This window comes from Lagenorhynchus albirostris, chromosome 11 (assembly GCF_949774975.1).
Source record: "Lagenorhynchus albirostris chromosome 11, mLagAlb1.1, whole genome shotgun sequence".
Taxonomy (NCBI): domain Eukaryota; kingdom Metazoa; phylum Chordata; class Mammalia; order Artiodactyla; family Delphinidae; genus Lagenorhynchus; species Lagenorhynchus albirostris.
Genome location: NC_083105.1, coordinates 28,446,653 through 28,471,805, shown reverse-complemented (window position 1 = coordinate 28,471,805; position 25,153 = coordinate 28,446,653). Strand labels below are relative to the sequence as shown.

Sequence of the window (25,153 nt, the reverse complement as noted above, 5' to 3'; positions counted from 1 at the left end):
ACGTGTTTCCCTTTCAAAGGTGGATGCTTAAAAAGAACGGTCTTCTACAATCAGAAGTGTCATTCTCAGACAAGTATATGGAAGTATCTGTGCTTGACTGCTTATAAGACTTTGTGAGGATGATACACTTCACAATGTTTACTTTTTAGAAAGTTGGAAAGAAGCGAAGATAAGTACGTGCAACTCACTAAAAGAGGGAAAATCCAAGCGTCACAGTGCCTTACATCTATAAAGGGTATGATCCTTTTCACTGTACTGTAACATAAATAATGCCATTTTAGACTCATACCAAGTCTGTGAGATCCAGAAGGTGATGGTTGTTTTACCCATTCCTGAGGAAACTGAGGTTCAAGTTGTAAAGGTCACAGGTACTTTAGAAATGTCCAAGTTCACATCACTATTTAATGGCAGAACCGGGATTTCAACTTACGTTCTATCCGCTCTTTCTGGTACGCAGTCTGCATTGGTTGAGATGAGCAAGGTTACATTGCAGTAACAAATGGCCTTCAGATCTCAGGAGCTCACAATAATAAAGCTTGATTTCTTGTTCATGTCCCTTGTCACCTGTGGCTTTGGTCTACTTTGTGTTTACAGCTGGATGACATAACAGCCCCTAACTTTATATTAGGTAGTGATGGATAAAGTCCTTTTGGGTTTCCTTTCCTTGTACCATGACGTATTCTCTAATCAATGTGGTACCGATTAACATTTCAGATAGGATCAGCCTAGCAGTCATCTTACACAATGTAAAAATTAAATAATTAAATAAATGTAATATTTTAAAAAGCAACAGTTCTAAAGTATGCCTGTTGTGCACGAATCCTCCAGCATCTGCAATGAAAGCAACTTTTGCTCTAGGAATAAACTTTCTGTTGCTGGCAGGAGAATTGGATAGCAACACTGACGCGATCCTGTGAATGGGCGTCAGAGTGTTATATTTGAATGTGTAATGAATAAACATTGGCAGAAACCCCCTTTGCCATGTGACTTCAAAACAAACACCAGTCAGTAGGCAACTACCAGCTGTGCCGAGTAGGAAAAAAAAAAAGCACTCATACACTCTCCTTCAGTGAAGCAAAAATCCCCTGCCGAAATCACCTCCCTCAAGAATGTAGGGCACAAGTGGATTCTCACATGTGTTTGAGCACACAACCCCACCCCTGGAAAGTCCTCCTGGCAGAGCCATTTAAGCAAAGTTCAGAGGAAGACAGAAGTAGGACATGAAACAGAGGTCAGGCATTCACAGAATCTTGCCTTCTCTTGAATCAACTGGCAGCTTAAAAAAAAAAAAAAAAAAAAAAAAAAAGGAGCATTTAGCAAGATTTAAAGGAGCTGATTTCTAATGTTGGCTGACTTATAATGTCCCTTACAATTCTAAGATCCCATGATACTGTAAATTTCTGGGATGAGGAGAAGCAAATCTATTTTCTCCTTTAAGTACAGAAAAGAAAGAGGAAAAGGATATGCTTTATATAATAAAATTTAACAGGGAACAACATTGAAAAAAATGTTCTAGGAACTATAAAGTTGTCTTGGGTTAGGCAATCTGCATATAAAATTCTGTTCCTTAAAATTGCTTTGGCATTGAGTCCAGACTTGATTTGTAGAAGTGACACTTCTCTAATACTTCTTTGAGAGCAGTGAGGGGGGAGAAGGAATGCCCTCACTTAGAACTTTACCTTAGACTTTTTGTAAAGGTCACCAAAGGGAAAACTCATAAAGAATCATTGCTCTTTAGTCACTTCCAAGTATGAGACACGTTGTCCTCGGATAAAGGCGAACCATTATTGCATGTCACATTTTAGATTAAATAATTAAATTGCTATGCCTTGCTTTTTTTCCTGTGACTTTAAATAGAATTCATGTTGAAATGAACCTAGATTATTAGGAAATGTTTCTGAGTACATCTAATTTTGCTTTTCTAAAATGCTTATATGTAACTCTATAATTTCACTGGCATAATTGTTGCTAACAATCTCCACAACTGATATGCACATTTTAATGTAGCTGTAAGAAAAAATGGGTCTCAGGTACCAAAATGCCAAAATAGGATATATGAGTGAAAGAAATTAAGGGGGTAAAAGATATATTAACTATTTCTTCTCTGACAACCAACCTAGTCACCTGCTGATTCTCTAGCTACTTTCTATAGAAAGAGTAATTGGGCAGGAGATGTGTAGACTCTTTTGAGTCTAACTGGACACAAAGAAAATCCTCTGATGGCTGATAGAGGTAACTAGTACAAGAGAGGCATTCATGAGAGAAGACTGTGGTTCATTTTGAGAAGAGAGTGTGAATTATAGTGTCACAGGATCAAAAGGTTTGAAAGGGAGTGCTGGGGTGATGGGATCTTAAGCATAGCTTTCTTCCCTTTCAAACTAATTCAAATTTCTCTTTGACTCCTGAATCAAATGTTTGATGGGGCCTATGGGTAGTAGTAGACTTCAGTGAAACTATACAGAGAATCAATAATTATATACATACATACCTATATGAATACGGGTATACATATACACACTTACATATATGTGGGGATATATATAAATATATATGGATATATATATACCTATATGAAGATATACCACACACACACACACACACACACACACACACACACACACACACCCCATACATACTTATACCTATATGGATATATATATATACATATGTGTGTGTATATATATATATATTGATGCACACATATATATGGGTATATATACACACATACTTACAGATCTTCCTCAATTTATGATGGGATTACATCCTGATAAACCCATCGTAAATTGAAAATGTCATAGGTCAAAGATGCATTTAATACACCTAATCTACCAAACATCAACAGCTTAGCCTAGCCTACCTTAAACATGCCCAGAACATTTATACTAGCCTTCAGTTGGGCAAAATCATCTAACACAAAGCCTATTTTGTAATAAAGTGTTGAATATCTCATGTGATTTATTTAAAGCTGTACTGAAAGTGAAAAAACAGAATGGTTGTGTGGTACAGAATGGTTGTAAGTGTATCGATTGTTTACGGTTGTGATCCTAGGGCTGACTTTGAGCTGCTGTTGGTGCCCAGCATCATGAGAAAGCATCAGACCACGTATCACTAACCCAGGAAAAGATCAAAATTCGAAGTACGGTTTCTACTGAGTGCGTATCGCTTTTGCACCATCGTAAAATCAAACCATCGCAAGTTGGGACCATCCGTATATGAATATATGTATGTGCACACACATTTGTATATGTATTTGACTGTTATGGCACAGTTATTCAACTGCATTTAAAAACAATTGAACCCCAGTCTTAAGCCAGCTACAAAAATAAATGACTGAATTAAAGACAACTGTAAAAAAATACTTTCAAGAAAATCTAGCACATTATATGTACATATATGTACAATCTGCTGGTGAAAGGCAACTTTCCTGATCAATGCATTTCTTGACCAAATACAGAAGCTATAAAGAAAAGGTAAACACACTTGATCATATAAGAATCTAAAATCTTTTTTTGGCAAAAGAAAGTTTTTCTTACAAGGTAAATAGACAAAGGATAGGTTCGTAAATATTTGTAACATAGACGACAACAGTTTTTTGTTTTGTTTTTAACAAATTGACAAAAATAGACAAACTCATGGAAAAAATGGATAAAGAAATAGGAAATTCACAGAGGAACAAACCCACATGGCCAACAAGCAAATGAAAACTTGCTCACATTAAATCAGTCAGGGAAGTGCAAATTAAAATAACAATGATGTATCTTTACACCCATCAGACTGGCAAAAAAGTTGAAATGATCAATAACCTCTACTGGTGATGGTTATGTGGAGAAATGGTTACTCATCCACTGCTGAAAAAAATTTAGCTGTTAAAACTGTTTTGGCAAGGCTTTTAGCAGCATATATAAAAAATTAAACATATACCTGTATGTGCCATTCAACACTGCAATCTCCTCTTGAAAACTCAAAGATAATCAGCGCACAGGGGCAAATGTAACAGGACACTTATAGTAGCAAGAAAAGGAAAGACGGACAGGGATCAAAGAAAATGTTCATCAGTGAGAATGTCTAAATAGGTTATAGCTCACCCACACCATGGATTATTATGTAGCCATTCCACAGAATGAGTTACAACTGAATAGACACTTTGGAGGGATTTCTATACAGTTACACCATAAGTGAAAAAAATAATAAGACACAAAAAATGTGCATTATTCAATGCTCATTAAACAAAAAATAAACAAACCTCCCCCTTATATATGTGTGAATAAAATGTGTATATGTGATTATATGAGCAAGGGGAAAAAATGTAGAAGCACATATCAGGGCACTAACAATAGTTACATGACAGAGAGGTGTGCAGAGGGATGCAAAGGAGAAAAGAGGGAAGTTGAAGCTAAACATCAAGAAGAAAACAAAACTAACTCTACTCAATATTTTGTAATAACCTATAAGGGAAAAGAATCTGAAAAAGAATAGACATATGTATATGTATAACTGAATCATTTTGCTGCAACCTGAAACTAACACAACATTGTAAATCAACTATACTTCAATTATAAAAAAGAAGACTTCTCTAAATAACAGATAAATGTGTGTGTGAGATAACGTGTGTGCATTTATGCAAAACTATATACATTGTATATGAAAAAGTATAAAAAGAGTGAAAAGCTATTTCAAAAGCAAGCTCAAGACATGATAATATTAATGATAATATAAAATCTAATACTTATTGAACCCTCACTATTGACAGACAGTGTCCTAAGCAGGTATTGACTCATTAATCCTCACAATAACCCTACAATGGAGACATTAATATCTTTATTTTCTACAAGAGAGGAGTCCCACTTACTCCTCCATAACTTGAGAGCTGAACATTTGAAAAATTCAAATAAAATCAACCGTCTCATTTGCTTCTTTAGTGATCTTGGTTTGTTTTCTTTAGTGTCTGGACCTAGAAGATGGTATTCAACAGGGTACCATCAATAAAGCTATAGCTGCCCAGTGAGCCAAGGTTGGTGTGAGTCACCTAAATCAAGGGCAACTGTCTTCATCGTTAACTTCTTCCATCATTCATTCATTCGACAAGGAACCACTGAACAACTGCTGCCCAGTGGTGGCCGTGACAGCCTCTGAGTGGTTGATAGCTTACGATGGCTAACAATTCCCATCACCTGGTGCATTTTGACCTCTCGTCCTGCAACTGGGTGGGAAAATGATCTGGCTTTACTTTGACAACATCATCGGGCAAGATTCCCTTCCTGAGAAAAGCACAGCTTTCAGTGACATAGCAATGCTACTTGATCCGAATTGCTCAGTAGAGCTAAACAGTGAAAGTGAACGAAGCCACGATAGCAGGCTTCACTTAGCATCCACCACTGACACTTAGCAAACCATTTCTTCACTAGTGTTTTAGAGAGAAGTTAGGGGTCGCTAATTTCTTCTTATATTTTCATATCTAATTTAAGCATCCTTTGTCCAGTCTTGATGAAGAGATGCCAAGCACCAGAGCATCAACAACAAAGTGCTTGATGCTCAAACAGCACCCCTCCTCCCCTTCCGTATGTACCCATTCTCTTCCAGAACCCCTTAGTAAGGTCAAGGTGTTAAAATAGTGACTGAGATTCAGATAAGGCTGCAGAAAGTCGCTACTCAATTTATTAAATAAGTAAACACCATCGAGAAAACCCAGAGCATTGGTCCCCTCCTCTGATTTTGGATCCTAAACGAGATCCTGAATCTGAAGATACACAAATGGGGAAAGTGCTTCAGAGTCTCACAGCTCCGTCTGTCCGAGAGCCAAGACGTTCAATCACGCATGTTGTGTTTTTGCAAGCCCCTGGCTTTCCTTTCTCGTCCTTCCTTTGGCTGCCTCTCCCACCATTTCTGGCAGGGAACACTCTGGAGAGGCCTGGAAAAGTTTCCATCCAGTCACTCCCTTTGGTTAATTATTAGCAGCTCTGGTGAAATTTGTTGGTAGGGCTGTTGGAAACAACCATCTGAAAAGAGGTTTTTCGTTTAACCATAGAGCTCATTTGATTGGAGATTTCCAAAATCCTGTCCTCCAAAATCTGAGACAACACAGACAAAGGCCAAACACTTAACTAAGAAATGGTGTCTAGTCCCTCTTCTAGGACTAATTAGCTGAGTGATCCTGGTCAAAGAAGGAAAGGTAACTCACAAGGTGACACATTAGAAACCCAGGCAGTGCTCGCTCGCTCATTTTAATCCCCATAACAACGTATCACCTACAGTGTTAACCTATTAGTGTTAACCTAACATTTTACAAAGTTAGAGACTTCAACCCAAAGTCCCCAAACTTTGTATTAAACCATACAGCCCCATGCATTTAATTTACCCAAGTTTCAAGTTCTTCACCTAAGAAAGCAAGACAGTTGAAGTGGTTGCTCTCAATAAGGTACTTCTAACTCTGTAAAACCAGCAGGCAACAAAAACTTTCTCTCTTATAATTTCCACATACCTTCTCCCCTCTCAACCTCAATTTCCCAGTAAACTTTGGGGGCAAATAAACAAAATTGTATTCTGTGCATAAAGATGCCAAAACAGCCATTCACCCATTAATTGTCAACAAAACACAGCCCCTTTTTCTCCTGAAGCTATTGCTTCACCCTTGTTTACGTTGCTCAGTTCCGTCAGTTTAGAGCACATTAAAAAGCAGAACTGGGCTGGCTGGTTTACGTTGGTGGTGAACTTTGTGCCTCAACTGTATCGTAACCCCAGAGTTTACTCAACCCCACCTGGCAGCTCAGCTCTTTGAGATAAAGCAGGTTTTCTCTGAGGGAAACCAGTAGCAGTTTATCTTTTTGCTCTGCTGCTGGCAGACAGCTGGTTGGGCATCTAAGAGACAGTCATCTGCCAGTGGAAGGTAATAAAACACACACACACACACACACACACACACACACACACACAAACAGACAAAAAAAAAACAAACAAAAAAACAAACAAGAGGAACATGAAGGGAGTCTTCCATATCAGAAGAATTACAACCAATACTTTCTTTAGGTAGCCTTGTTTAGGACCAACGTAAGGTCATCTTTTGGGAAACTATACTTTCTGTCTGTCTGTCTGCATGTGGATGCCTGTGTGTGCTTTAGGATTTTGTGGATGTGTGCATGGGAGGGGGATGGGGAAATGTGAGTGAAAGGATAGGATCCTGGAAAAATAGCTAGTGAAAATCTAAAAGCCATTCCTATTTTCTGAAGTACTATAAGGTTTGGATCAATTTCTCATGCTTGAAATGGAAATTTTCATTCTGTTAATCTTTTCCAAAACCATGTGTAGTCATTCTCTTGGAGAAAGTTATACTGATAGCAACAAAGCAATAAAAAAATTTTTATATAGGAAAACATACAATGCAAGATATGTGGAAGAGAGTCGCCTGTGCATTGGTGATTTAGTGGTAATGCTAAGCGACACATAACATTCGTGAACAACCAGCTGAAACCTCCATATTCAAGTTTGATACAGAAGAAGACAATGGGCTTTTCCACCTCCAGTCAATCCTAGTGTTATGAGCTGAAATGTCCCCTCCCAAAGATGTTGAAGTCCTAACCCCCAGTACCTGTGAATGTAACCTTATTTGGAAACATGGGCGTATAGACGATCAAGTTAAGATGAGGTCATTAGGTTGAAATCAGGGTGAAGCATCCACAAGCCGAGGAAGACTATATATGGCAAGCAAATCCTCAGAAACTAGGAGGCAGGAATGGAACAGTTTCTCCCACACAGCCCTTAGAAGGAATCAACCCTGCTGACACCTTCGCCTTGGATGTCTAGCCTCCAGGTCTGTTGGTTAAGCCAACCAGTTTGTTATGGCAGCCCTAGCAAATAAACACACTTAGGTTTTCTCAAGGTGACCTCCTCCTTGAATCCAGTCTTTCCTAATTTCCAAAGAGGTGCTCGTAAGAAACTTCCAACATAACAATAAGTGGCTAATTCTATCTAAGAGCCAAGTAGGGAGAAAAATAAAGAATAACTATTGATCTGGGAACTTTTCTTCCCCAAAGACTTGTGCTAAGGACTCTTGTGTCTGGATGTTCCAGCAACAGTTGCAGAAGAGGACAGCAAAAACAGGATTTGCCTCTGAAAGGTCCTTCAGTTCAAATCTGATGTCATATACCCTAATTAGATTCAGATAGTCTGTTTGAGATACACACTGCTTTTAAGCAACTAATTTGAGTTATAGATACATTTAGACAATTTGGTTTCCTTGTTTTGTTGCTGTTGTTTCTTCCTAGAGAGGAGTGGATGGATCCTGATGCTTAGGTTGGAGTTAGCTGTTGCCTACAAAAACTAGCCAAAGGACTGGCATTTGGAAAATATAGTTTAGAATTAATTTAGAAGGGGGGTGTGGATTCAAGCAGCTGAGAGGTGAACAGATGGCAGTGCATGCTAGGAGTTTCTGGCAAGGAGTCAGTCACTGGAAGGGGTGGTTGAATGAAACCCTTTTGTATGCAGGTTGCAGGAGAAACAGGAAGATGAGACTAGATTTGGCAGCTTCTAATGCAAAATTTATTAAAGGGGAATGAATTTGATTATAAACAAATGACAATTTATTTTTCATATCTCTGCTCAATTTCCTCAGAGGATTTTCCTGTAAAGGTTGAGCCTCTTAAATCACTATTCTAAGAGAGTACGAGGTATAACTATGACAATGGGGCTTCAACTTATCCATATCAATAAGCTTCGAAATGACGGCAGCAATCTAAGAAAAATATCCAAACACGGAGAAGATTCGTCCCTTTCTAGCTATGACAAAATCACAGAAAAAAATGTTCTATACGATGACATTAATAAAAGGTAGGATCTTGACTAGTCAGTCAGAAAACCAGAGGCCCCCAACTGTTCTAGAAAGAAGAAGCTGGTGCTTTTTGTGCCAGCTAACACAAAGAGGTTTCTTCTGCCAGGTAACACGTGCAATTGAAAAGCAAGTTTTGCCATTTGGCTGGCCACTCCAAGTATACGTCTAACAGGGACACTTTAGAGGTAGGCACTGCTTTTGAAACCTAGACAGTTTCAAGCGCTGTTCCTTGACCAGTATTTGACCACACTTCCTGACTCACTGTGATAGTTATGTCAATTTGGCTGGGGCATGATGACCAAAAATGTGGTCAAACATTCTTTTGGATTTTCCTGTAAGGGTGTTTTCGAATGAGATGAACATTTTAAATGGTGGATTTTAAGTGAAACAGAATGCCCTTATAATGTTGGTGGGCCTCGTCTAATCAGTTGAAGGTATGACTAGAACAAAAGACTGACCTCCCCCAAGCAAGAGGAAATCCTGACAACAGATGGCCTTTGGACTTCATCTGCAACATTGGCTCTTCCTGGATCTCCAGCCTGCCAGCCCACTCTGCAGATTTTAGAGTTGTTAACCTCCATAATCACGTGAGCCAATTCCTTGAAATAAATCTCTTTCTACATGGACACACATCCTGTTGGCTCTGTTTTCCCTGAAGGGCCCTGACTAATACACTCACTTAGAGATTTGTCCCCAGAAGCTGTCTAATCAACCTTCTAGCAGCTACCAAAGATAATTTAAGTTCAGTCTGAATAATGCTTAAGGGTCAGCTGCAGCAGCCATTGGTGCAATGACACACACATTTCAAATAGGCGAGATGTTTTAGTGAGGCTTTAAAATAACAATTCTATTTTCAAGGGAAAGACAAACGTGTCTACTGATTTTCTCTGGGGTCATCATGTGGCTGCACCCAAGGAGAAAACTTCCTCAATGCCTATGCACTCATATTTGTCACCCATCTCCACATCCCCAGCAGAATGCCCGGCATGTAGCAGCTAATCAATGAAGGGGTGGAATCGAATTTGGGGATGGTATATGCTGAGTAAGTGACCTCCACCCTACCCTTCTGATATTTACCAGCCACATTGCCAGAAACCAGGCAACTGCAACAGAAAAAAAAAAAAAAAAATTAACATGTATTGAGCAATCACTGCATGCCAGACCTTGTTAATAATCAAATGCACCACTTCACTTTTTCCTCAAAGTCACTTTATGAGGTAGCGACTTGCATTATCTCTACTTTACAAATAAAGAAACAGAGACACAGAAATTAAGTAGTTTGCCAAGATCGCACACACAGACAGTCACACATCCAGTAAGATTCAGACCTGGGATTTGAACCCCAGTGATGGATCTAGAAGATCAGCAATCTCTAGAAGCTCTTAACCTCCTCTGTACCCTGAAACATTAGAGACTGGTGTGGAGGATTAAATTCATGCCAGTAAGAAGAACTACAAGAGTCTTGATTCAGCATTTAGTGCAGGATCGGGCAATCCTTTGTTGTGAGGACTGTCCAGTGCGCTGTCACATGTTCAGTGATGTCTTTGGCCTCTACTCACCGGATACCCCGTGTCTCAAGATGTGAGTCAAAATTATCTTCAAACATTGCCAGATGTCCCCTTGGGGTGAGGAAGGATCACCCCAGTTGAGAATCATTGGCTTAACGTACTAGAATTCATCATCCCCTAGTGACGCATTTTAATCTAAACCCAGTATAATTACAGTATCACTTCACACAGTTATTTACACAAGTTCCTCAAACACTGTTATTCAGCATTTCCCTGGAGACTGTGTATGCAGCTGCCCCTAAAGAAGAGATTTTTCTAAAAGTGGATAGAGCTAAAAGGGGAGGTGAAATAGTAAAGTGCAAGAGAGTTCACAAGGTGAATTTCCATTCTGCTTAGTGACCTTCTTCGTCCTTAGGTTGGGGCCAGGCTGCCTGGGGTCCTTCTATTTCCCTAGATGTCAAGCAACAATTGTCTGGAGGGCCCTGGCCCCTGGTGATGTCAGAACATCTGCTACTGTTCCCAGAAACCCTTTGAGGCCTATGAAGAAAGGGCGGAAGCCACTATGTTGTCTGCCGCTATGTTTTTGCATGTTCTGTTCCCTCTGCCTGGAATTCCTCACCTCTACCTCATCAGAAGCTACCTTGTACTATTCAAACTTTTTGCATCTTTTTTTTTCTGAACTACAAACAGTTCATGAAATGATCTTTGTGGGGTAATGAGGCACATGAGTAAAAGTTGAGTCACAGGATGTCGTATTGTTGTATGATTGGGGGGCGTGCTTTAGGCATCCCAGTGACCTCAGAAAAGACTCGCAGATAAACCCTTGCCAATCTTCCAAGACCTTCTGATCCCAGTGTGGAACCCTAGTCCCTACATGACTCAGCCACCATTTGCTCCCACCCTTGTCCATTCATGTGTGAAGCGTCTCAGGATTTGCCCCAACTGACTCTGTGCTCAGCACTTCATTGCTTTGTCCTCTCTTCTTTCTCATTCATGAATTCTCTTGGGAAACAGAATATTTTATGTGGGATAAAGAGAAACACATATGTAATAGAAAAACAAAACTGTGAAAAGAAAAAAAAACATTTTAAATCAAACTATGAAATGATTATAGGTTGATTCATCAGCGGGAAACACATGGAAACAATTATCCCAAAATTCAACAGTTATGAAACCTGAAACCCTCTTCAATGTTTTGTTCAGAATTACGTATTTGGCCTTCAGGAATTCACATTAATTGTCTGTTCAAACACCAAGGAAACATCTAATTGGTCGGTTAAAAGACTCATAAACGATCTTCTGCTTTTTTCTGAATTAATATTGGAGAAACAAGAAACAGACCACTTGAAAGGAGCCTTAAGTTGATGCCTCTGCAGCTGGGAAAATTCCAAATCAAGCTTGTTTTATATCCAAGGGTTGGAATGAGGATAATAGGAAAGTAGTAGTGGGGAGCAGTTTGCTATTCTGACCTTGGCCTTCTCAGCTTATTCTACGTATGGCTACCACTGTGCAGAAGCTCAGGTCACATCAGGCAGTCAGGGACTAAATGTTACCTCATAGTTTTCTTTCCAGTTTTGATTTCTAGTTTGCTATTCCTCTTCTGGTATAATGACCATAACGATACCACATGGATGGAGTTGACCTAGTTAACCAGTGATTCTACAAAGTATCCCCAAAGGTCACAATGTAACCATAATCAAAATCTTTTTGCATTAGTAGTACATCACCAGAACAACAAAATTTCAAATCTCTGTGAAACTTCCATGCAGGAAGGGTGAAGGAGTAATCGCCTTGTTCTGCAGTCTCCTGGTCAGGCAACTAATAATACTCGTTACATGCAGATACTCTCTCTGTGTGTCTCTCTCTATGAGCAAACGAATGACTCTCATCTCTAAGGTCTTTGCATTCCTTTGCAATCATGAGCTCTTTGCACACAGGCTTTGGGTTCTCTGCTTCAGCTCCTCCAACTGGATATAAAAGGACAAAGTACCAACTGTCAAGCCCATGTTTTTAAACTAGCCTGAGAAAATAATAGAAGCTGTAAACTTAGACAAAACATGATATATTTGGTAGCTCTGCTATGCCAAATATCGTTGATAGTATGCTCTTAAATTTAAACATTTTTAGTCTACAAAAGTCAAAGGTCTACTAGTTAAGTGAAAATAAGAAAGGGCATTGTTAAATTTTGGTGTAATAAACACCGTGGCACAGAAATGTTTCCCAGGGGTGAGCTTCAGAGGACTGACTAGGCAAAGAGATCTAGAAACAAGTTTCTGCAAAGGAGGAAAATGGAAAGGAGGGTGCTCAGGTGATGGGTGAAAACAAACACTAAGATTCTCTCCTCCACACGAAGTTAGAGAAAATTCTATGTGTGATTTGAAGGCTTCAGGGAGGAAGAAGCACCCTGCTGAAAGGTGCCTGCCCACCACACTGCCTCGTGGCTCCCAGAGTATCTAGAATAGAGCATGACATACTAAGGGCATCAGGAAGCTTTCAGTGAGAGCACCTGAGTGAAAGCTTCTCTGATTTAGAGGAGACAGTGTTCATGAAATCAGGAACATGTGAATATCTTAACATTCGTTCAGCAAGTATTTATTGAGAGCCTGCCACGTTATAAGCGCTGTTCTAGGCTCTTGAGACTGAGCAGTGAACAAAACAAAGAAAAAAAATCTGCCCCCATGGAGCATATATACTAGTGGGAGGAAATAGACAATGAAAAGCGATGAACTAATAAAACATGTAGTAAGTTATACAGATGCCATAGAGGAAAATAGATGCCATGGAAAGAGATTGGGACGGTTGGGGGATGTGGTATAATTTTAAATAGGGTGGGTAGGAAAGACCATAAGGAGAAGTGATTCTGAGTCAAGATCTAATGGCAGTCAAGGCGTGAACCAAGTAGCTATCTGGGGGAAGAGGTTGATAAATGCAGTTGGCTTATTTCTGAACTAATCTCTGATTTAAGGCTGGGGGCTGTCAGTTTGTTGACTAGTTGGACGTGCTCCCATCCTTCTCACCTACTTATCTTCTACTCATCCCTCAGGGTTTAGCTTAATGCTGATTTCCCTGGGGAAGCATTTCTTACTTTTTTTCTTGTGCAGGTTAGAAATCCTTTCCTCCTGTGTCCCGACAGCATTCTATTTCCCCTATCAAAATACTTATCGCACTTCATGATACAACTTGTTGAATTGTTTTCTTTCCATGTTATGCTGAAAGGAGTGAAGAGACCTTCTGTCCTACTCAGCAGTAGGTCCCAATAACCCAGCACAGTGCTGAGGAGATAGTACTGCATTTGGGAATCAGCCCACTTGGGTCCATATCCTGGCTCTGTCACTCACCTGACACGTGCCTTTGGGCAGGTTACCGAACCTGTCTAGGCCCCAGTTTCCTCATTCTTAAAATGCAAGAACAGATCTAGCAAGTGCCTGGCACATAGCAGATGCTTGATAAATACATCTAACAATCCCCACATCTCCCAGGAAGACTCGAGATCCACAGGGAATGTTTCTTTCTACGATGGCACATCAACAACAGTGTGTCCCAATGAGATGAGGATGAATTTTAGACTCAGGTGAACCTGAGTCAGTTGGAATACTGAGTTCAGTAATTACATAAATGGGGATAAAAATCTCTCTTTCAAAAGTTTGTTGAGGATTTAAAGAGATAACATACACGAAGGGCCTGACATATAGTGGGGTGCTCAGATGTTTATTCTGCCATTAGTGTTACCCACACTCTATTATTATCCTCCATTTCCACTACCATTTATGACATTTTATAAACACCTCTTGTCATTTCACCCTTCCTTAGGTCCACATTCTGTCCTCCCCAGAAGATCGTAAATTTCTGTGGACAGGACTCTGAACTTTATTTCTCAGAGATTCTAATTAGGCCTTCACAGGGCCATTCCCAGAGTAGACATTCAATATGTATGGAATGAATGATAAATAGGGGGAAGAGAGAGAGAAAGAGAGGAAGGGAGGGAAGGGGAGAGAGAGAGAGAGAGAGAGATCTTGTTAAGTCTACGGAGAATAGAGACCTAGGAATGGTTCATGGAAATCAATGTAAATGACTCATGCAAATGAACTGACTGACTGAAATATATTTAGGCCTCCCTTAGGGGGAAAAAATTCCATTTCCATCCCTAGGATAGATATTTATCTCTTCAGAATCTCTTAGATACATTCCTGCCTGAAGAAAGAGGTGACCTCTCAGGATCCTTTCTTAATCTCTCTCTCTCTCCTTCTCTCCCTCTCTCCTTCTCCTGTTTCTTAAAATCAATTTATCAATAAATTTAGACAGAGAGAGGGCAACAATATTGCCTGAATGAGATGCATATTTTCCCACTTGTACAAATGAATTATTCCAACAGATAGCATAATTACAGTTCAAGGTATTACCAAGAAAAACCAGCTATATTTTTATTAGAATGAAAAAAATATCATTGCAGATAAACCAATCTGCTATTTAGTCCTAAACAGAGCAAATTTGAATCATGCAAAAACGGAATGCACAGCTTCTGGTGACTATAAAATGCATTACTAAAATCTTATTACCTATTACTAAAAAATGTATTACTTATTACTAAAACATTACTAGATGCCAAGATACATCATTCATAGGTTACTATTTGGTTACCTGAGTGCTGAGAGATGAGAAGTTTAAACAATATAAGGGAAGGTGGCTCTGTACATCGGAAAAGATATGTTTCACAAAATGAGCTCACCAAATTTAAAGCACTGAATTAAGGAATTTACAAATCCACCCAGTAAAAGCACACGTGGAAAGAATCTATGGATCACCTCATCTACTTCCTAAATACTTAAATATAGCAGTGTTTCTCACTCTGGACCCAAGGGGTCATGAATTACATAAAATTTTTAAATTTTGGAATATTTACGTTGATTGTATATTTGTACATTATTTTACAGTTGTAACAACAGAACTGTATCGGTTTTCTCTTGCTGCTGCAACAAATTACCACAAACTTGTGGATTAAAACAACACGAATTTATCATCTTCTAGTTTGGAAGGTCAGAAATTTGGCATGGGTCTCATTGGGCTAAAATCAAGGTGTCAGCCAGGCTGGGCTCCTTTCTGAGGACTTTAGGGAAGAATCCATTTTCTTACCTTTTCAGCTTGGAGAGGTCATCCACATGCTTCGGCTTGTGGCCTCTTTCTTCCACCTTCAGAGCCAGTGATGTAGCAACTCTCTAACGCTGCTTCTGTTACCACATCTCTTTCTTTGACCATAGCCTGGAAAGATGGTCCAAGAATAAGGATTTGGGTAATTAGATTGGGCGCAGCCGGAAATCTCCCTACTTCAAAGTCTTTAAACTTAATCACATTTGCAAAGTCCCTTTGATCATATTTACAGTTTTGGGAGATTAGGGTGTGGATGTCTGGGGGCCGGATGCAATATTCTGCCTAACAAAAGAACTCTTTTTTTTTTTTTTTTTGGCGGTACGCGGGCCTCTCACTGTTGTGGCCTCTCCCGTAGTGGAGCACAGGCTCCGGACGCGCAGGCTCAGCGGCCATGGCTCACGGGCCCAGCCGCTCTGCGGCATGTGGGATCCTCCCGGACCCGGGCACGAACCCGTGTCCCCTGCATCGGCAGGCGGACTCCCAACCACTGCGCCACCAGGGAAGCCCAAAAGAACTCTTTTTATTTATAATTGGTAACTGAAAAAAAGTTTCTTAGAATAAGATTTTAGCTTCATAAATCAGCATTTTTCAAATTGGAGTAGGTCGACACAATCCTGAATATCTACAATATTTTTCAGATATATCGTAGTTTGAGAAACACAGATATTTAGCTTTTTCCATCAGTTCGAGACCTGCTGTCTAAGCAGAGATAGGAGTCCTGTGGAAACGAGTTAACTATGTTTAGCTCTACCACCAAAGACTCCATCAGATAGGGCAGATAGGGATGCCACTTTGTAAATTCGTGTAAATACTCTGAATTCAAGAGGGTCCATGTTAAGGAGTATAGACAGTACTATACAGGATATATTGCCATTTCTAGAGAGACAACTCAGTAATCATTTTCTACTATTGTGTATCTGTATCATCATCACCAAGTAGAAAGAAGAGTCCATTAGACACCCTTCCAGAATAACATGGGAAAAAGACTCGTACTAAGGGGGTGTAGAACCAGAGGAGCTTATACTGCCTGCTCTCCTCCCCCCATGACTATGATATGAAAGAAACAACACCTCTTTGTGCAACCAACATTAGAAACAGACCAATCAGCCACCTTGCAGATGAAAGGTGTTATAAAAGGACAAGAAGTCGGGGGATGGCAATTGCAGATAAATGGAAAAAAGATATCATAGGGGACGGTGGTTCTTAACCAGGGGTCCATTGATTAACTTCTGAGAATCTCTAAACTCCTAATATTCTGACTCTTTGTGAATTAGGAGAAAGATCCTTCCATTCACAGGTTTCTCAGAGGTGTGTGACTCCCAAAAGGTTGAAAACCACTGTTCTCACATGGAAGAAAAAGTAACCTGAGAATTTTGTGAGTTACGACAACCAACCAATAAAATGGAAAATTGGGATGAATGACTGGGCAAGAGGAGAGGACAGGCAGGAGTTATATTTGTATGTTCACATGCGCTAACGTTCATGAAACGATTGTCTCCAAAATAAATGGGAGAGGAAATGGAAAGCGTGCCGGGCTTTTGACATCACCAGCTGCATTTCTCTCTTCCCCCCGCCCCCCCGACACTGCACAGCCCAACCCTGCCACCTGGTCCTCCTAGCAACGTGGCATCTGGCCTCTGCCTTCGGTTCTTGACACTGCTCGGGACAGTGGTCTCAAATATGAAGGGACTGCATTTCTAAGACCCTAGGAGCTGAGATGTTCTAAAGACAAAATTACACACACACACACACATGCAGGTACATGGCCTTTTGTAAAAGGGGCCATTACTGCACAAAAATGTAATGTGAAGCTTATTAACAGCTCCCCCAAGGTCCCTTTCCTATCCTATTAACCCAAAATAGAAAGGAAAAAAAGATAGAACCACTCTGAGATGCACTTTTTTTTTTACAGCACATTTTTAATGGTACAGTTTATAACCATCACCACCCCAAAAGAGAATGCATCAGCAAATGCAGATGGACTCTGCACCAGAAGTAGAAGAGGGGTGGAATCAGTCTTCTGGAAATATTTACTCACATTTACCTATGTTTACTGTGTTAAATGCCAAATTCTACAACTGAGTCAACACACACTGATCTCTCACTGTGTCTTTTTAATCACTTTCTCTCACATAAATAGTTTGGGTTTCCAAATTTCTGCTGTTCCATTATAAATACAGCTCATTCACATTTTGTTAAAACACTCCATGTTACTTCTTGGATTCCAATTACCCAACAGAAGGTGCATTGAATTTGCCTGGGAAACAAGGACAATGTCTGTTTGTAAAAATTTATGGCATTCCCTCCCTCCCCTCAGAGTGTTTTAGACATCTAAGAAAGTCAAACCCTGGGGGAAAATATAAACAAGCTGCTTGGAATAGACACACAATTACATATCCTATTTGTAAAAAATACCGCCACCATCTTGCCAGGCAATGCAAAAAAGAAAACATTTATCCCCATATAACTCACACAAACATTTTTTTTTTCTTCATCCTCACCAATGTCTAAATGGCTTCAATGACAAATACATCATTTGGTGGAAATAAACCACAGTTGCAAGTGTTAAGATTCCAAGTATAAACTGGTCACATTGCATCCTACTTTTATTGATAAGTGAGGCAGTAAATATTAGAGGAATCAATAAGCTTCACGGAAAATAATAACACGAAAATTCTAAGAATAGCAGAGCAAGAGAATATATTTTAATAATCCTTTCTGGTGGTTGGAAAATGCATTTAATTCCCTAGAAAGCAAGAGACTTTATCATATATGTGCATGCATCTGCATATACACATATACATATATATCTTACATGGGACCTTGCATGTGGAAGCACCTCAAAGGTTAAATAAAATTGATTACATAGTGTGCCCAGATAAAATAATTCAAGATTTGGGGTCAAACAGATCTGGGTTCGAATTCTGTGTTTGCTACTCATTAGGTATTTGATCTGGGACAAAAGATGTTACTTCTCTGAGCCTTGATTGCTTTCCTCAATTATAAATGTGGGAAATAATGCCTCTCTTGTAAGAATTGTTGAGAAGACTGGCTTGTACCTGGCACATGGTGGGCACTGGAGAAATGAAATCTGTTAGCATTAATCATTAAATCGCTTAATTCATTCACCAGACGCTGAGTTCCTACTCTCTCCCCTGCACTGTGTCTTCACGGGATCCTAGACATACTTTGATCTTAGTGTACTAGGTATACATTTGAACTCACATATTTTTTTTTTCTGTTGCTCAACATAACTTACATTTTGAACCCTGATTTGCCTGTTGGTAGATACCTGAGCTCAGGCCTCAAGGGCCTCCCTTCATCTTTTCTCTGGGGTTATGTCATGATTTAGAAGGTGATATAAAGGAAAGGTATAGTTTTTCTTTAATGTGATGACTACTATTATCCAAATAATGCGATGAATACTGCGACAGTGGGATAATGATACTTTGAAATATTAACAGCCCTTCTTCTCTAGAACCCCTGGTTTTGGCCCCTTTTTAGCACTATGGGATTCATTGCCAAAAGGCTGTTACAGCAAAAAGCAGAGTAAAAGTTTCTGAGTTTCAAAAGCCTGGGCCTGAGGACATAGAGATGACAGGATGGGGTTAGAGTTAGACTTCCTACACCCTCCTCCCACCCTCCACCCGTCTCACCACTGTTGAATAACATTTCCTCAGCTTGAGGGGAGTTACAAGAGTCACAATAAACACAGGAGAATTTCCGTGCAACCGGCTCTGCAAGAAGGGCCCACATGCAGAGAAAGACGGAGTGACAGGGCTCCCGAATGACCCTGAGAGCTCCAGTAATGGAGGGATTCTTGCTTCCATCTCTTGTGGAGCCTGGGAGGAGCATCAGAGCCCACAGAAGAAATGCCAGCACACTGCATCTAGGAGAGCCTCACTGAGTTAACAGAATGGGCTCATGTTTCTGAGAGTGATCCAGAAAGAGACAGACCTTGGCACCCTAAACTTTCCCATTGCCCAGCACCGCCTGGGAACATCTATGACTGTGTGCCCAGGAAGGGCACCAAAGCAGGGAATTTGGTAAACCTGAGAGGCCTTCAAAGGTGGGAAGGAGAGTAGGAATTCCCTGGCGGTCCAGTGGTTAGGACTCTCTGTTCTCACGGCCAAGGGCCCGGGTTCAGTCCCTGGTTGGGGAACTAAGATCCCACAAGCCGTGCAGTACGACCAAAAAAAAAAAAAAAAGAGAGAGCTGGGAAGGAGAGTGATATTACAACCACCTGTCTGGACTGACTACCAAAGGAACAGTGGAGACAATGGGCATCAAGTAGAGGCCAGCAGGAAGAGGTGATAGCCAAGACCACATTCCCCAACCCAAGCGCTCTGGGTTTACACGAGCCGTGTAAGTTACGTGTTTAGACATAACCCCAGAAAAGAGATGGAAGAAGTACCCTGCTTTACCTGAGCTTAGGTATCCAACAGGAGGCAGAATGAGGGTTCAAAATATAAGTTAAATTGGTCAATATAAAAAAACTCTGTGAGCTGAAATGCATACCGACTGCAATAAGATCAAGGTATGTCCAAGGTCCCATGATTCCAAAGAGAAGAGGCTGGAGAAATCAGAACAGGGCAGCTTGACTTTAGCACTGAGGATGGAAAGGGCTTCCACCTGGGATCCGGGGTGCCCTGCACAGCGGGAAAATCTGTGCAGAGGAACAAAGCTAGAAATGGTGAATTGGGGAGATAGTCAGTGATTTGGTGTGGCTGATCTTAGGGGACAGGCTGGGGAGTCGTAGGAGGTCCAGCTGGGAAGGAAATCCTGGGTCCGACCATGAAGATTATTATTCACAAGCTCTAGTCCTTTAGAAGGAACATTCTGGCAGTCACGTGTAGAAGTGATTTGGAAGGGAGAGTGAGAGGCCTAAAATTAGAGGCCGCAAGTCCAAACTAGCTCAGACAGAAAATGAAAAGAGAAATGACTACAGGAGAAAGTCCATAAGAATGAAGCTGAAGAAGACACCCCAGCACCGGGGAGGAATAAATACAGAGGAAATAGATTCAAATGACATTTAGTTCACTAATAGGAATCCCAGCTGTGTATCAAAGTTTGGCTTTGCTTCTCTTCTAGACTTTAGCAATCACGGTCAGAGTGGGACACAATCACCTGAACTGATTAAGAGTGTGGTAGAGTCTGTTATGCTAGCGGTCACCAGCCAAGAACACATGGTACACTAAGAACACGTGGGAAAAACATGTATGCACATGGTCCTATCGTGGATTTTTATAGACCTTTTATTTTTAGAAAACATTTTAGAGATAATAAAATTGTAATGGAACAACTCTGCACAACTATGATTAAAAGACTGTCCTGGAGTCATGCTGTCCTTGAATTTGATTCCTGACTATACCGCTTAGCAGCTGTGTGACACTGGGCAAGTTACTCAGTTTCTCTAAGCCTTAGTTGCTTCATCTGTAAAACAGGAAAAGATAATGGAACCACCTCTTTAGGTTCTCATCAGAATTCAATCAGGATAATATATCTGAACAGTGCCTGGCATTTACTAAGTGCTACTGGCTGTTATTCTTTTGAGGATTGAGACAATCCATGTAAAACAGTGTTCTGCCTGGCACAATGTGTGCAATCCTTATATGCTGGCCATCACCGTAATTATTAGCCGAAGTCACTCAATAAACCCTTCTCCTTGCCCAGCCACCAAGAGGGCAGCAATGGTAGCAGCAGGGGAGTGGACTCTTGCTGCTACAGCAGCTGTGCTAATAAACACAGCTTCAGCTGCTATTGAGTTGTCCTCCCAGATAACGCTGGACTTGATACTGCCCAACTCTGATAAGGGAGGGGAATTATCTCCTACAAAAGCCTTTTGGAAACTCAGAGTGGGCAGCATCCTTCTCCACGTTCCTTCCTTTTTCTTGTTGGAAGAACAGACCCAGGCATAGGGCAAGGCCGGGAATGATTACCTGCTAGCTGAATGGCTCTCAATATGCTGACACTGCACAGTCCTTAACAGAGAAGCACTGTCGGTCTCCTCATGGCCGCTGCAGTCAGGCAGCCATGGTTGCTTTCCTCTCCCTCCTATAGAGCTGAATGTTAGTTCTCCCAGGATGTGGCGATGACACCCTTTATCATGTCAAAGAATTTCCACATGAAGGCACCTCAAAAATCCATACAACATGCATTTTTAAATAGACTTTATTTTTAGAGCAATTTTAGGGTCACAGCAAATTGAGTGCAAAGTACAGAGATTTTCCATAGACTCCCTGTCCTGACACAGACAGGCACAGCCTCCTCCACTATCATCTCCCAAAAAGTGGTTCCAATCCACGAACTTACACTGACACATCATTATCGCTCAAAGCCCGTAGATTACATCAGGGTTCACTCTTGGTGGCATATATTCTATGGGTTTGAACAAATGTATAACAACCAGTATCCATCATTGTAGTTTCATGCAGAATAGTTTCACTGCTCCCAAATCTTTGGTGCTCTGCCTATTCACCCCTCCCACTCCCCTCTGATCTTTTTATCATGTCCATGATTTTGCCTTTTCCAGAATGTCCTAGAGTTGGAATCATACAGTATGTAGCATTTTTAGTTTTGCTTCTTTCACTTAGTAATATGCATTTAGATTCTCTCCATGTCTTTTTATGGCTTGATAGCTCATTTCTTTTTAGCACTGAATAATATTCCAACGTCTAGATGTACTACAGGTCATTTATCCATTCACCTACTGAAGGACATCTTGGTTGTTTCCAAGTTTTGGTAATTATGAATAAAGCTTCTATAAACATTCGTGTGTAGGCTTTTGTGTGGACAAGATTTTTCAGCTCATTTGGAGCATGGTTGCTGGATCCCATGGTAAGAGTATGTTTAGTTTTGTACGAAACTGCCAAACTGTCTTCCAAAGTGGCTCAACCACTTTGCATTCCCACCAGCAATGAATGAGAGTTCCTGTTGCTTCACATCCTCACCAGCATTTGATGTTGTCAGTGTTCAAGCTTTTGGTCGTTGTAATATGTAGGTAGTGATATCTCATTTTTGTTTTGATGTTCAGTTCTCTAATGACATGTGATGTTGAGCATCATTTCATATGCTTACCTGCCATCTGTATATCTTCCTTGCTGAGGCATCTATCTGGGTTTTGCCTATTGTTTAATCAGGTTTTTCTTTTTTAAAATTTTCTTATTGCTGAGTTTTAAGGGTTCTTTGCATATGTTAAATAACAGTCCTTTATCAGATATGCCTTTTGCAAATATTTTCTCTCAGTCTGTGGCTTGTCTTCTCATCTCTTGATAAAACTTACGTTTTCACATTTATTGCAAATATCTTTCTTTGCAACAAGTCTACTGTTATTGCTTTTTCTGTAAGCCATGAAAAGAACACAAAAAATGACAGAAAAGGAGATCACAATGAAAGAAACAACACACATTGCAGACACACTCAACTCAGGAAGTACAGATTTGTAGTCATTGATCAAACATGTATAGAATAGTTTGCTGGACCAGATCTTATTGGCTGAGAGCACATGATAACACTCAGAGTATGGAAACAATATGTGACCACAGTGTGCTGTAATAGATTATTATATATATTTTATTTTAGGAAAATATTTCTGAGACAAATATCATTCTGATGAGTCAACCATGTAAAACCACGATAAGGAGAATATTTTGGACGGCTGGGGAAGGAGTCTCTGGGACCCCACTTTCCTTCTGAATTACTGCCCTTCCAACTTGAAACAAAGGCTGACTGGAATAAAGCAAATGGTCTTCATGGGATCCTGAAGACCTCCTGAAACCAGATAGAAATTTATCTTGATTTGGTTAAGGAAGCCAAGAGTACATAAATCCCTGAATCTGTCATAGAAGAAGAAGGATATTCTGCATCTGATACGGTTTTTGTGCACTGTGCTCAAGAGCATGGAAATTTCCAAGAGAATATTCCCAGAGGCGGGTCTTGGGTCACCTAAGTGCATTATGTCTGACACATGGAAATTGTACACAAAGGTATTTTAGGTGTTGCCCGAATCGTGCAGAAAGCTTGGAGATACTTGTCTCTGTTATGCAATGCCAAGTGTCAAACACACACGTTCACAAATTTATATGGAAAATGCTGAGCTCTGATATTACACATAGGCAAAACACTTATGGAGGTCTCTTGCTGTTGGAAATTTCAGTTGTTAGGAGAGCCTAGGGCTCAAGATGTTGCCTGGGGGAGGGGCCATTTCCTTCAGCCGTTCTCCCTCTAATCCAGCACTAAGGATGGGCTGTGTAATCCTCAAAGTCTAGGAAATGAATCACAGGGGTCTTCTACCTTTAGGAGAGCCTATGCTCACATTTCCATAATGTTACAAAGGCCAACACAAAAGGGTGTGCAGACTCTCCACTCACCTTCAAATATAGAAAACTGTGTTAAATATACTCTTGGGGAACTCCTTGGCGGTCCAGTGGTTAGGGCTCCGTGCTCTCACTGCTGAGGGCCTGGGTTCGATCCCTGGTCAGGGAACTAAAATCCCACAAGTCACGTGGTGTGGCCAAAAAAAAAAAAGAAAAAAAAAATTCTCCTGGAGCTGGTCTTTCAGCAGAGTCCCCCAACTCCAAGCTGGAAGTTGACCCAGCAGAGAATTCTGATATACACCCTTTCTTTGCCCCTTTCTTCCAATAGCTCGTCAAGTAGAGGAAACAGTAAATCAGAGTACAGAGGCATCTGGGATTGATCACACCAGCTTTTGAGAACTTTGCATCTTAGTCCTATACTCAGAAATGCATGCTGGCCCTTATGCCAAATATCAACAGTCATTATAAAGGCTAAATTCTCCGTTTTTACTTTCCCTTCAACAGATTATATTTGTAATATCATAATATAATATGATTTTTGTAAGTTAAGACTTTAAGAAATACACAGTCAGAGAGTAAAAATTAAAATGTGACAAAGTTCATGGGTCTAACCTCTTAATTTTTTTGAGAAAGAGAAACTAGATTCAGTAGAGATGAAGTGACTTTCCCCAGCAAGTTTGTGATAGATACAGCTCTATCAAGGATCTCATTTAAGCACGAAGACATAGTATAATGGACTCTTCCTGCTTTTGTGCTCCAAAATCCACTCATCCTTCTCTTGGTTTCCCAATTTTCCTTAGGGGAACACTACACCCACCCCCCAAAAAAAACCCAGACACATAGGTACTTTTGCAGTCCATGCCATTCCAGTGGAGCAAGTGATACAAGCATAAAACAATTAGCACACAGCATTTACTCTGATCACAATAATTGGTTCAGAAATCAGCAAAGCTGCAATCGGAACAAGAGACAAAATGAGATTTTTGCTGGTGATTCTGACACAAAGACCTTTACTCTTCCCATAGAGTTGAAGTACAAGGATGTAAGAATGGGAGACACTATAGCTCTCCTAGCCCCACAAAAGGCCAACCTATAAAAGATTGAAACCAACACACAGAGAACAGAAAAAGAATATGTTTTCCTAATCCCTTTATCAAGCCATGCCTGAAGCCGGCCTGAGCCCTTGAGTTTTCAGATACATTGAGCCAATAAATTCCTTTTCTAACCTAGAAGTCTTTGAACTTTGCATTCTTCTGCCAGAAACACCCTTCCTCCAGATTAACCACATAGTTAACCTTTCCTTCAGATCTTTATTTAAATGTCACCTTCTCAATGAAACATTTCTTGATGATCATATTTAAAAT

At 40.3% G+C, this 25,153-nt stretch overlaps 1 long non-coding RNA gene across 1 annotated transcript in view; it reads right to left on the bottom strand.

Moving 5' to 3' along the window:
* Positions 1–21,537, bottom strand: part of LOC132528871 (uncharacterized) — a 208,055-nt gene extending 186,518 nt beyond the window's left edge. The window contains exons 1-2 of the long non-coding RNA XR_009543319.1: positions 21,414–21,537; positions 15,460–15,585 (exon numbers count right to left, since the gene is read on the bottom strand). This is a non-coding gene — a long non-coding RNA (uncharacterized LOC132528871). The remainder of the gene's footprint in view (positions 1–15,459; positions 15,586–21,413) is intronic.
* Between the last annotated feature and the right edge of the window lie 3,616 nt (positions 21,538–25,153).